The following is a 12,344-nucleotide window of genomic DNA, read 5'->3' as shown; positions in this document are numbered from 1 at the left end:
GAGATTCCAGTGCAAAGTGAAGAGTGCCTCTGCCAAACCCCAAAGCAGTGTGAACCCCAATAGATAAAGCCATGAGGCTGGCTCTGATACAAGTAAATAAATACATTTTAAAAGCGAGAAAGGGCTTCCCTGGTGGCACAGTGGTTGAGAGTCTGCCTGCCGATGCAGGGGACACGGGTTCGTGCCCCGGTCCTGGAAGATCCCACATACCGCACAGCGGCTGGGCCCGTGAGCCATGGCCGCTGAACCTGTGCATCCGGAGCCTGTGCTTCACAACGGGAGAGGTCGCAACAGTGAGAGGCCCGCGTACTGCAAAAAATAATAATAATAATAAAATAAAATAAAATAAAAGCGAGAAAATAACAAGTGTTGGGGAGGATGTGGAGGAATTTCTGGTGGGAATGTCAAATAGCACAGCCACTGTGGAAAACAGTTCGGTAGTTCCTCAAAACGTTAAACAGTTACCACGCAACCCAGCAATTCCCCTCTTGGGTGTATACCCAAGAGAATGGAAAACAGGTGTTCAAACAAAAACTTGTACACAAATGTTTATGGCAGCACTATTTACAATGGCAAAAAGGTGGAAACAACCAAATTTCCATCAACAGATGAATGGATAAACAAACTATTTTCAGCCACAAAAAGGAATGAAGTACTGATACATGGCACAACATAGGTGAACCTCAAAAACATTATGCTAAGTGGAAGAAGCTAGTCACAAAAGGACAAATACTGTATGATTCCACTAGAAATGTCCAGAATAGGTAAATCCATAGAGACAGAAATTGGGTTAGTGCTTGCCAGGGGCTGGGAGAAGGAAGGAAGTGAAGTGACTGCTTAATTGGTATAGGGTTTCCTATTGGGGGGGATGAAAATGTCATGGAATTACATACAGTTACCCCAAATTGTAAATGTACTAAATGCCGGTGAATTTTTCACTGTAAAATGGCTACTTCCATGTTATGTACATCTTACCTCAATTAAAAAAAAAAAGACATGTAGCCAAACCAAGTTTGTAAGGTAAAGCTGTATAGAAATTTTTATTAAGTGAACTTCATCACCTATAGCAAATTCCAAGTAAATGCCTGATGGGGTGGACTTGAAGTGAGATGTTTGCAAAAAGGAGCAAATTGAAGGCAGCTGCGAAACCAGCCTCATGGTTGTGGTTTTCCCAGAAAGAAGCATTCTTCAGCCTCTCAGCCTCGAATGCTAACTTATTTAATCCTTACAATAGCCCTAAGAGGTAGGTGCAATTATCCCCATTTTACAAATGGATTAACTGAGGCACAAAGAGGTTAGGTAGCTATAAAGTGCTGGAGCCAGGACTCAAACCCAGGCAGGTGGTTCCAGTGTCTGGCTAGTCACCCCTTCATGGTGCTGCCTCTGATTGCCCTGCCTGTTGTCTCAAAGTGTCCCCACTTTTCTTTCTTTCTTTCTTTTTTTTTTTTGCAGTACGCGGGCCTCTCACTGCCGTGGCCTCTCCCGCTGCGGAGCATAGGCTCCGGACGCGCAGGCTCAGCGGCCATGGCTCACGGGCCCAGCCGCTCCACGGCATGTGGGATCTTCTCGGACCGGGGCACGAACCCGTGTCCCCTGCATCGGCAGGCGGACTCTCAACCACTGCGCCACCAGGGAAGCCCCCCCCCCCACTTTTCTTATAACTCCCCAAACCGGAGGTGTGTGAGTCTGCCCGCCTCCCACCAGCAAGCGCCCCCTCCCCGTCACGGAGTGTGTGATTGGAGAGGGTGTCCTGCTCCCCTCCTCTCTGGAGCCATTGCCTATCTCCACCAATTTCTGGGCTGAACCCCTACCCAATCTCTTACTAGCTGTGTGACAGTGAATAGGTTCACCAACCTCTCTGTGCCTGTTTCCCCTCTCTGTAAAATGGAGCTAATAACAGTAGAGCTGTTGTGAGGATTAAATGAATAACTATATGACAAGCGTAGAGGGCAGTATCTGACACCTGACAAGTATTCAATAAATGGCTATGCTGATGAGGATGTTTGATATTATTACTAAGGCACACCCTACTCTGGGCACTGAGCTCCTTCAGGACTCTTGACTTTTCATCCTTGGGTTCCCAGTTCTTAGCACTGTGCCTGGCACACAGCAGGTGCTCCATATCTGTGTCCTTTGAAATGAACTGAGGAATAGAGCATCATGCTCAACACCCCAAAGGACCCCAAGCAGAGACCCAGTTCTCAGGAGTCCTATGTCGGGAAAGGAACAGCCAACCCACTCTGTTCCCCACTCTGGACTTCCCCACTCTCTTCCCAGTCATTCAACTCTACAGTTGGCCCTCCAAATCCGTGCGTTCCGCATTTGTAGATTCAACCAACCTCAGATTGAAAATATTAAAAAAACAAATTCCAGGGCTTCCCTGGTGGCGCAGTGGTTGAGAGTCCGCCTGCCGATGCGGGGGACATGGGTTCGTGCCCCGGTCCAGGGGAAACCCACATGCCGCGGAGCGGCTGGGTTCGTGAGCCATGGCCGCTGAGCCTGCGCGTCCGGAGCCTGTGCTCCGCAACAGGAGAGGCCACAACAGTGAGAGGCCCGCATACCGAAAAAAAAAAAAATCCATAAAGTCCCTAAAAACAAAACTCAAATTTCCCTCTGTCTGGCAACTATTTACATAGCATATACATTGTATTTATAATTATTTACATAGTATTTACATTATATTAGGTATTATAAGTAACCAAGTAATAACCGAGGGAATTCCCTGGTGGTTAAGACTCCGCACTTTCACTGCCAATGGCCCAGGTTCGATCCCTAGTTGGGGAAATAAGATCCTACAAGCCTTGGGGCACGCCCCCCCCAAAAAACAAAAAGTAACCGAGAGACGGTTTTAAGTATACTAGAGGGTATGCCCAGGTTGGTTAAATGGAAACACTAGGCCATTTTATACGAGGGAATTGAGCATCCTCAGATTTTGCTGAGGGGGGAGGGGGGCTCCTGGAACCAATCCTCTACAGATACCGGGGCAAACTGTATTCCTGACCCCCAGGGTGCCAGGCAGTTCACAGCCCATTCAGAACCTCCTTAAGAGTTTGTTGGTAGAACCCTCTGGATGATTATTTAAGAAAAATAAATGACAAAATAGGTTTTCTGCAAGACATTTCAAGCCAGCACCCCGAGTGCCAGTCATAATCCTCATTTGTGTCCCCACTGACCCTTTTAGAATTAGCATGTAGAACACAAAAGGATGAGAAGCAGATTCCTATTATTACCTGCAGCTACTTTCCTCACCCTTGCAGAATCGCAGTGCCCTGAGATATGTCCACACACCGCCCGCCCCACCAAAGGGTTCCTCCAGTTTGAGAAAGCCTGACTTAGAGGGAAGATTGGCAGCCTGAGGCTCCATCACTCAGCCCAGAGAAGACACACTGGTCCAGGCTTTCTTAAGAGAATCTCCACTTGAGACTCTTTACAAAGCCCACATTGCTCCAAGTAAAATGCTGTCCAACCTATTCCACTTCCTTCTTTCCTCTCATTTCCAACAAAGAATGGCGCATTAGGGGGAGGGGAGACTGAAGTGTTGTAAGGCATTACTTAACCGCCTATGTTCAAATAATGACACAATCAAAATTGTTACCAAAGCAAATAATAGAGCATGTTTTGGTCCCAAAAGTAATGCCCTGGCTTCTCATCTGAAGGCAGCATTTCCTACAGCTATACACAAAGATGTGACTAAATTCTCAACTGTTAGTGCTAGTTAAATATATACTTTTCTGTTGTAAAACAACTATACTTCGATTAAAAAATTATGATATATATATAAATATATATGTTTTTTATTTTATTTTTTTTCTGTAACATTGATTCTTTACTTCCTCAGTCTCTAGAGAGGCAGCCTGCAGAATGGTTAGGATCGGGGGGCCTGGATCCTAATTCTAATTCTCCCATTTCCTTGCAGGTGACCTTTGGCAAATGATCTAATTTTTCTAACTTTCTTTATCTGTGAAGGAAGTAACACAACAGCACGTCTTTCACACGATTGTTCTGAGAATTAAATAAATTAATAGAAGTATAGCATTTCAACAGTGCCTGGCACATAGAACACACCATGGAACGATTAGTTATTATTATTAGTGCGTTAAGACTTATGTTTAACTGGTAGTTTCCTTTGCCCCAGTCCAAATGGTGAGTACCTGGGGTTTACAGGGCAACTCCCATTTCAGTTAACATTTCCCTAGAGTAGAGCTAAAAGATTTCCAAAGCCCACAGAGGGTCCACTTGTTTTAAATGTATTTGATACAACTCAACAGTCAGAGGTAGTCCCAGAAGCTGATTGCAGTGGGGTTGGATATGAGCCGCCATTGGACAGCACCATGCTCTTTCACCTGCCGGACACTTGGGTCTTTGTCCTCACCTGAAACACCTCCTTTCTCCAGTGGAAAAGCCCACGCATGAGCACTGAAGGCCCAGCTCAGGTGCCACACCTGATCCAGCCAGAGCTGATTGCTCGTTTCCTTGCTCACCTGTGTTCCCACAGCACAGCAGTCAGCTCCCCAGTGAAGAACTTTCCACCTCGCATTAGTGGCAGCATGCTAGTGCCCCTCCAACTGGACCTAGTTTCTCTCCAGCCAACACTTCTTCCCTAATGGGACAAAAATCCAGAAAGTTTGAGGAACCAGCTCAAGTTTACATGCTTCTTAGTGAAATGAAGGCTCAGGGACCAGGACTGTAAGCAGGTAGGATAGGGAGTCCCCAGAGAAAGAGAACCAGGCACAGCTTTCTTGACATAAGAGAAACCATCTTTGGCCTAAGCCATTTTGTGATCTAAGCCTGGCCACAGTGCTTGCCCTTGAACAGGTCTCAGTAATTAATGATTTTAAGGGAATGCAGGAACAAAGGAAATACAGTCAAGAAACAATAGTTCAGAGATAAAACAGTCCTAGTTCCTCCTTAAGGGATATACATAACAATCTGATACATATCTTTGAGTTCTGTGGGAACTAAGACCCCCCACCCAGATGGAGAATGGAATGAGGATGTTGACCTTTTCTGACCCTTAAGACTTCGATCAACTACAGCTTGGACTCTGTCAACCTTTACCCCAATTCTATGCTATAGTCTCCTCTGCCCAAACCCCTTCAAAAATATGCATGTACCCTTAGCTTAAAACTTACCCAGTTTTGGTGTTTGGGGAGACACTGCTTTGGGAAAGATCCTCAGTGTTCTCCTTACTTGATGCAAGTAGTTAATCCTTCCTTCTCCCAATCAACCTGTTGTAGGAAAGGGGTCCCTTCCAGGGTCTGAGAGTAGGCTCTTGTCTAACACTTGGAAATGAACTGTCCAAGGAGACACATGTGCTGACAAAGCAAGAGACTTTATTGGGAAGGGGCGCCCGGGCGGAGAGCAGCAGGGTAAGGGAACCCAGGAGAACTGCTCTGCTATGTGGCTCGCAGCCTCGGGTTTTATGGTAATAGGGTTAGTTTCCTGGTTGTCTCTGGCCAATCACTCTGACTCAGGGTCCTTCCTGGTGGCGTGTGCATCACTCAGCCAGGATGGATTCCAGCGAGAAGGATTCTGGGAGGTTGGTAGGACATATGGACTGGTGTCTCCTCTCTCCTTTTGACCTTTCCCAAATTCTTCTGGTTGGTGGTAGCTTGTTAGTTCCACATTCCTTACCAGGACCTCCTGTTGTAAAAGAACTCATGTAAGTGGTTACTATGGTGCCTGGCTAGGGCGGGTGGTTTCAGTCAGTGGTTCCCCTAACAACTCCCCCAGAGAGATTTCATACTCAAGATACTTCTTGGGAATTGGGGCAGAGGTCTCTTTCTTCTGTAACTACTTCCTGATGAGAGTGGGTGTAGTCCTGCCTAGTGGAATACAAGTCTTTCTCCACCTGATTGATTGATTGATTGATTGATCCGCATTGGGTCTTCGTTGCTGCATGCGGGCTTTCTCTAGTTGCGGCAAGTGGGGGCTACTGTCTGTTGCGGTGCACAGGCTTCTCATTGCCGTGGCTTCTCATGTTGCAGAACACGGGCTCTAGATGTATGGGCTTCAGTAGTTTCAGGACACAGGCTCAGTAGTTATGGCGTGCAGGCTCTAGGGTGCACAGACTTCAGTAGTTGTGGCTCGCGGGCTCTAGAGCACAGGCTCAGTAGTTGTGGCACACAGGCTTAGCTGCTCCACGGCATGTGGGATCTTCCTGGACCAGGGATCAAACCTGTGTCTCCTGCATTTGCAGGTGGATTCTTAAGCACTGTGCCACCAGGGAAGTCCCACTCTCTCCACCTGATTTAAATCGAGGTATTCTGTGCCCCAAATCAGCATTCACCCTCATAGTAACAACAGTTTAGCCTGAAACTGTTGGACCCTATCAGAGATGAACCTTGTTAGCAGCTGAAATAGACAAGGGCCAAACAGGAGGCTGAACAGGATGGTCATTGCCGGGCCCAGAAAAGGAAGGCAAAATTTGGGGTGAGAGCTGCAGTGTCTGTGACTTTTTTCTGATCAGTTGGTAGTGAGGTAACAGGGCGGTGCTCCAAGAGTCTTGTGCTCAGCCTGAAGTTACCATGCTTCACCTGGGTGGGGGCCTTAGTTCCTGCAGAAGAACTCAGAGAGATTGTTATGCATACTCCTTGAGGAGGAACCAGGACCCCGCCCCAAGGCCATACCATCACTTGACTGTTCCTCCCCTGTTTCTATATATCCCCACCATTCCCTGATTAGCAACTGTTTGAATCTGCTCTTTGGAACTCAGGGAAGGTCAAGGAGGCTGAATGAAGCCTATTCCTACAAACAAGAAATAGGGGACACAGAAAGGATTTGTACTCCAAAGCCAACAGAGTCCTGCTCAGTTTCAATTCAGGGAACTGGGGTACAACAGCTCTGGCCACTCCCTGCTAAAAGGGGGACTAGTCCCGCCTCAATTTGGAAAATAGACACCGAGTTGGAAATATTCCTGAGTTCCAAGTCCTGGATCTGAGTCTTGCATGATTAAAATCTCAATCCCCTAGGGCCTGCATGCCACAACTACTGAGCCTGAGTGCTGCAACTACTGAAGCCCACGCACCTAGAGCCCGTGCTCCGCAACAAGAGAAGCCACCGCACTAAGAAGCCTGCGCACCACAACAAAAAGTAGCCCCTGCTCGTCACAACTAGAGAAAGCCCACGCGCAGCAACAAAGACCCAAAACAGCCAAAAATAAATTTAAAAAAAAATTAAAATCTCAATCCCTTGGTCCGCCATTTTGGTGTAATAGACCCAATTAGAAGTAGTTGGGGACTTCCCTGGTGGTGCAGTGGTTAAGAATCTGCCTGCCAACGCAGGGGATGTGGGTTCAAGCCCTGGTTCAGGAAGGTCCCACATGCCGCAGAGCAACTAAGCCCGTGCGTCACAACTAATGAGCCTGTGCTCTAGAGCCCATGAGCCACAACTACTGAGCCCACGTGCCACAACTATTGAAGCCCATGCACCTAGAGCCTGTGCTCCACAACAAGAGAAGCCACTGCAATGAGAAGCCTGCACGCCACAACAAAGAGTAGCTCCCACTCGCTGCAACTAGAGAAAGCCCGCACGCAGCAACAAAGACCCAACGCAGCCAAAAATAAATAAGTTAATTAATTAATTAATTAAAAAAAGAAGTATTTGGACGAGTGACAACTGGAATTTTAAGAGACAAAATAAATCTCATTCCCTGAGGAATTCAGAAGAGTAAGCCGGAAACCCAGTCTGGACCTCGCACTTTGGAGAGACTTGTAACCAGGTAGCCAGTTGTTTATTCTTATCTAATCTAAGTAGGTTTTAACTTCAGATATGGTATTAATATGTACATAACAGGAGCTATTGGCCACTACACATCTCTTTTTTCTACTACTATCTGATCTAAAACAATTTCATTTTCTAAAAATTTAGTAGTTACAAGAGGATACCTTGAAACCATAAGGTTGCAGCTACCAGCTGCCAGCAGACATTTTTTTGCGAATGGCTGGTGGCATCCCAAGTCTGACACAGCTCAGAAAACTCAAGTTCTTAGCAATACAAGGACTTGTCTGAAATCATGCCCATAATGCCACCTAGTATTACCCTGGATGTCTGAATCACAGCTACTCCATTTTGACTTTCAGTTGCACTTCTCTCTTTAATGGCCAAAGCAGATGTCACTGTTAATGATTTTAGAGCTTTTCTAGATATGAGAAGATGGAAGAATTTGGGCTCATAAAGTCTTCTCTTGAAAGTATCTAACGATCTGCAGGCCTGTTCTACCAGTTTTTCCCAGAGCACAGAGTGCCTCATTCCTGATCTCCACCCTGAACTCCTTTCAGGGTATGTTAAGGTCAGTGGCTGCAGTGGCCATTGACCTAATCCTTGCATAAGCATACGGCAAGTGACAGTCTTCATTTGGCAGGGCCCCTTCAGAGTCATAAATTCAACCATGGTTTCGGGGGCACTTCATGACCACTTCGTCCCATGGTGCTAGGAATGATCATTCCCAGGTCGGGCAAAGATTTCACTGATAGGCCACTCAATGTGCTATTACTAGACTAGGCCTTATTCACAGTAGCCAAAAATCTCTGGACCACCTGTCTTACTAGTCTTTTATGGTCCACGAAAATATTCCCTCTTGTTGCTTCTTCCCATATCTAGAGTTACTATTACCATCACTGATCTTATATGGAACTATATGTCATCATTTTATCAGAGGCTCAATCACACATTTGGTAATACAAAGAACAACAATTCTGTAAAACACTCAATATAAAAAATAATATAGGGACTTCCATGGCAGTGCAGTAGTTAAGAATCTGCCTGCCAATGCAGGGGACACGGGTTTGAGCCCTGGTCCAGGAAGATCCCACATACCGTGGAGCAGCTAAGCCCGTGCACCACAACTAATGAGCCTGCACTCTAGAGCCACAACTACTGAGCCTGCATGCCACAACTACTACAGCCTGTGAGCTCAGAGCCCATGCTCCACAACAAGAGAAGCCACCGCAATGAGAAGCCAGTGCACCACAACGAAGAGTAGCCCCCGCTCGCTGCAACTGGAGAAAGCCCGGGTGCAGCAACGAAGACCCAATGCAGACATAAATAAATAAATTTATTTATTAAAAAAATAATATAGCTAGCAGTATTAGTAAGCTCACAAGTAAGAATTTAAGTCAAGAATTTCCATTAGGTGCAGCCCAGTATATCCCAGGTTTTCTTAGTCTGTTCTGTACCAATCTTTATCTTTAAGGGAAATAATATATTGGCACTATCCATAAGGCACCCAGCCCAGTTTCCTAGTGTTATTACGCTGGTTATCTCTAGTATGGTTTAATTGTCCCCAAATAAAGTTGCCTTTAAATTTAAATGACCATAACCTGGTGTTAACCTCCCAGTTGCAGATCATGGAGCATCTGAGCTTCGTCCAAAGACAGATTACTGAGTTAAGCTTCAGAAACAAATTTAAAGTGTCCTTTTAATAATTCAATTAAAACTTTACAACAATATAACATAACAGCAAAAACTATCTAAGAAGTGAGTCTTAGTGAATATAGACTTCAATAAACAGAATTAGATTTTGATGTCCATTGAAGCATCACTTTCTATCTAAAGTTACCCTCATTTTTACCAATATAGTCAAAGCAAGATTAATTTGTCTGCACATTAAGTCTGATTAATTGATTAAAGGCTTCCCCAGACCAGGAAAGCAAAGCCAAGGGCTTGTCACAGATTCTGCCTCAGATTTAGGTGAATTCCTCCCTTTTTAAGGTCCACAAAAATACCTTCAGATTCCTGCACCTATTAGGAGGTGGCCTTTCTAATTTATCTGATAAAGCTGCTGGGAACCCAAGAGTTTCCAATCTCTGGAGGGGTCAGGTAGAGAGAAAAGAGAAATCTTTCAATTCTGCTTACAAAGGTGTAATTTACCAAATTGCTGTAAGTCATAATTAGTTTGAGGGGAAGGGTTTCTTTGTATCTGGAAAACACAAATTAACAGCTTGTAATGTTTCAGATAGAAACATAAACATTACAACTATATTCACCAGCCCATTCAGTAACTAATCCTCTTGTTAAACTTTTGATGAAGCATCAGGTTTCCTTAAGATTCTTTACTTTCTTACCCAGTTCCCCAGGATAATTGGAGATTTATCAGAGTACAACAACTGTCTATAAATGACAGAAAGACTTAAAAAGTCACAGTTAACCATCTGATCACAATGTAACTGACAAAAGAAACTTACTGCTGTGACATGCAACATTTTAAAATAACTAGAATTATGACTGGCAACATTTTACCAGGACATACTAGATTTTTAGGAATTCCATGTAATTTCTAGAATAATAACATCCATACAGTATATATATATATTTTTTTTTTTTCAAAATAAGAAAGGGTTATTTGAAGACAAAACAATAGCACACACACACACACACATCCAAATGCATGTAAGAGAGTTCACTGGGTTTTATAAAAGAGAAAGCTGCACTCAGGCGCCAATTAACATTGGAACCATTGAAGAGATGCCCCCTGCTTGTGGTGACACAGGTACAACATGTGCTTGTGAAGAAGTTGTTCTGCCGTAGCATAAATGTGGGAATGCGGGACAAAGCGATACAAGGCAGAGCAGCAGGTGGGCAAAAGCTTGAAGACCCTTTTCTCCACTCTAACGTGCTCTCGTTCTGCCCTGGGGAATTAAAGCACTCAGCAGGTCACCTTACAAAGAACCTCAATTTCGGGCTTCCCTGGTGGCGCAGTGGTTGAGAGTCCGCTTGCCGATGCAGGGGACACGGGTTTGTGCCCTGGTCTGGGAGGATCCCGCGTGCCGTGGAGCAACTAAGCCCGTGCACCACAACTACTGAGCCTGAGCTCTAGAGCCCACAAGCCACAACTACTGAGCCCATGTGCCACAACTACTGAAGCCTGCACACCTAGAGCCCATGATCTGCAACAAGAGAAGCCACAACAGTGAGAAGCCGCAACAAATAGTAGCCCCTGCTCACCACAACTAGAGAAAGCCTGCGCACAGCAACGAAGACCCAACACAACCAAAAATAAAAATTAATTAATTAAAAAAAAAGATGACACTGATCTTAATAAAGGCTGGTCTTCTTCATGATACACAGGAACTCTTGCTCATTGACTTCTCAATCTCCATTTATATTCATCAATCATTTCCTGCCCCTCCTCATCGGTGAGGTTTTCACCCAACTCCTTGGCCACACATTTTAGATTTTTGAACGATATCTTCCCCGTTTCATCATCATTGAAGAGCTTCAAAGCTTTCAGGATTTCTTCTTTGGTATCTTTCTCAGACATTTCCTGACTCATCACCATAAAAAAGTAGCTACAGTTCATTTTTCCAGTCCCTTCCTTATCAATTTCGCTTATCATTTTCTTATCTCTTCTTTCTTGGGTTCAAAGCCCAGTGCCCTCACTGCCACCTTAAGTTCCTTAACATCAGTTGTCCCAGTTCCGTCAGCATCAAAGAGATCAAAAGCTTCTCGAATTTCCTGTTTCTGCTCTTCAGTAAGCTCCGGTTTAGGACTCATCCTTTTTCACTGAGCAGTTGATGCCATGTTTGCCTTCTTAAAGTTAGAGGTCATCGCAGATGGACTCCAATTCCCGTTCCATACAGTATATTTTTTAAAAAGTTTATCACTCATGTAATAATGCTCTCCATGTACTGTAATTTAACATACTGATGAAATATTTCTCTGTGAGATGCTTCATGGGTCTTCTAAAGCATCTCGAACTTAGCTGGAGGTCAAAAGAACTGTAATTAAAATTTGATATTTGGAAAGTTTGTCAGAAAAATATCAAAAGCGTTTAGAACACTCAGTCAGATAGGATCACAGGTCACTGTGAAACAATAGTTATTCACTTAGCCAAAGTAACAATAAAAGATTTCAAAGGCAAATACAGAATATATCGCTTAAAAGGTAAAGAAACTTAAAATCTGTTATCAAAGGCAGTTCAACATTTTAAGAAAACTTGTTCTCTTAACAGAGAGAAAAGCCAAATTCAAGTTTTGTACCAGCTTACTTTTAAAATTCATTTAATCAATTAAATTTATTCTAAATTTAGCCAGTCCTGACCATGCACAAAACTCTTTCTTCAGGGTCCACTCCCCACAAATCTTCCATCACTTTCTGTATCCATCACTTTTTCTTCTATCTAGAAACAACCAGCTCTCAGTCAGACTTACTTTCTTTTCACTAATAAAATGCAATTCTATTCCTCATAGCTTCTTTTTTTTTTTTTTAAGCAGAGGGAGTTTTATTTTATTTTATTTATTTATTTATTTTTGGTTGTGTTGGGTCTTCATTGCTGTGTGCAGGCTTTCTTTAGTTGCAGCAAGCGGGGGCTACTCTTCATTGCAGTTCATGGGTGTCTCATTGCA

At 44.3% G+C, this 12,344-nt stretch overlaps 1 pseudogene across 1 annotated transcript; it reads right to left on the bottom strand.

Moving 5' to 3' along the window:
* Positions 1 to 10,791: 10,791 nt before the first annotated feature.
* On the bottom strand, positions 10,792 to 11,565 carry LOC309978431 (centrin-2-like; annotated as a pseudogene). Its single transcript has one exon. The product of its transcript is annotated as a centrin-2-like (transcript).
* Positions 11,566 to 12,344: the final 779 nt, after the last annotated feature.

Source organism: Leucopleurus acutus (genome assembly GCF_964270905.1).
Source record: "Leucopleurus acutus genome assembly, chromosome: X".
NCBI lineage: Eukaryota > Metazoa > Chordata > Mammalia > Artiodactyla > Delphinidae > Leucopleurus > Leucopleurus acutus.
Note: the sequence above shows the minus strand (reverse complement) of the source record. Positions and strands in the feature narration are given on the sequence as shown.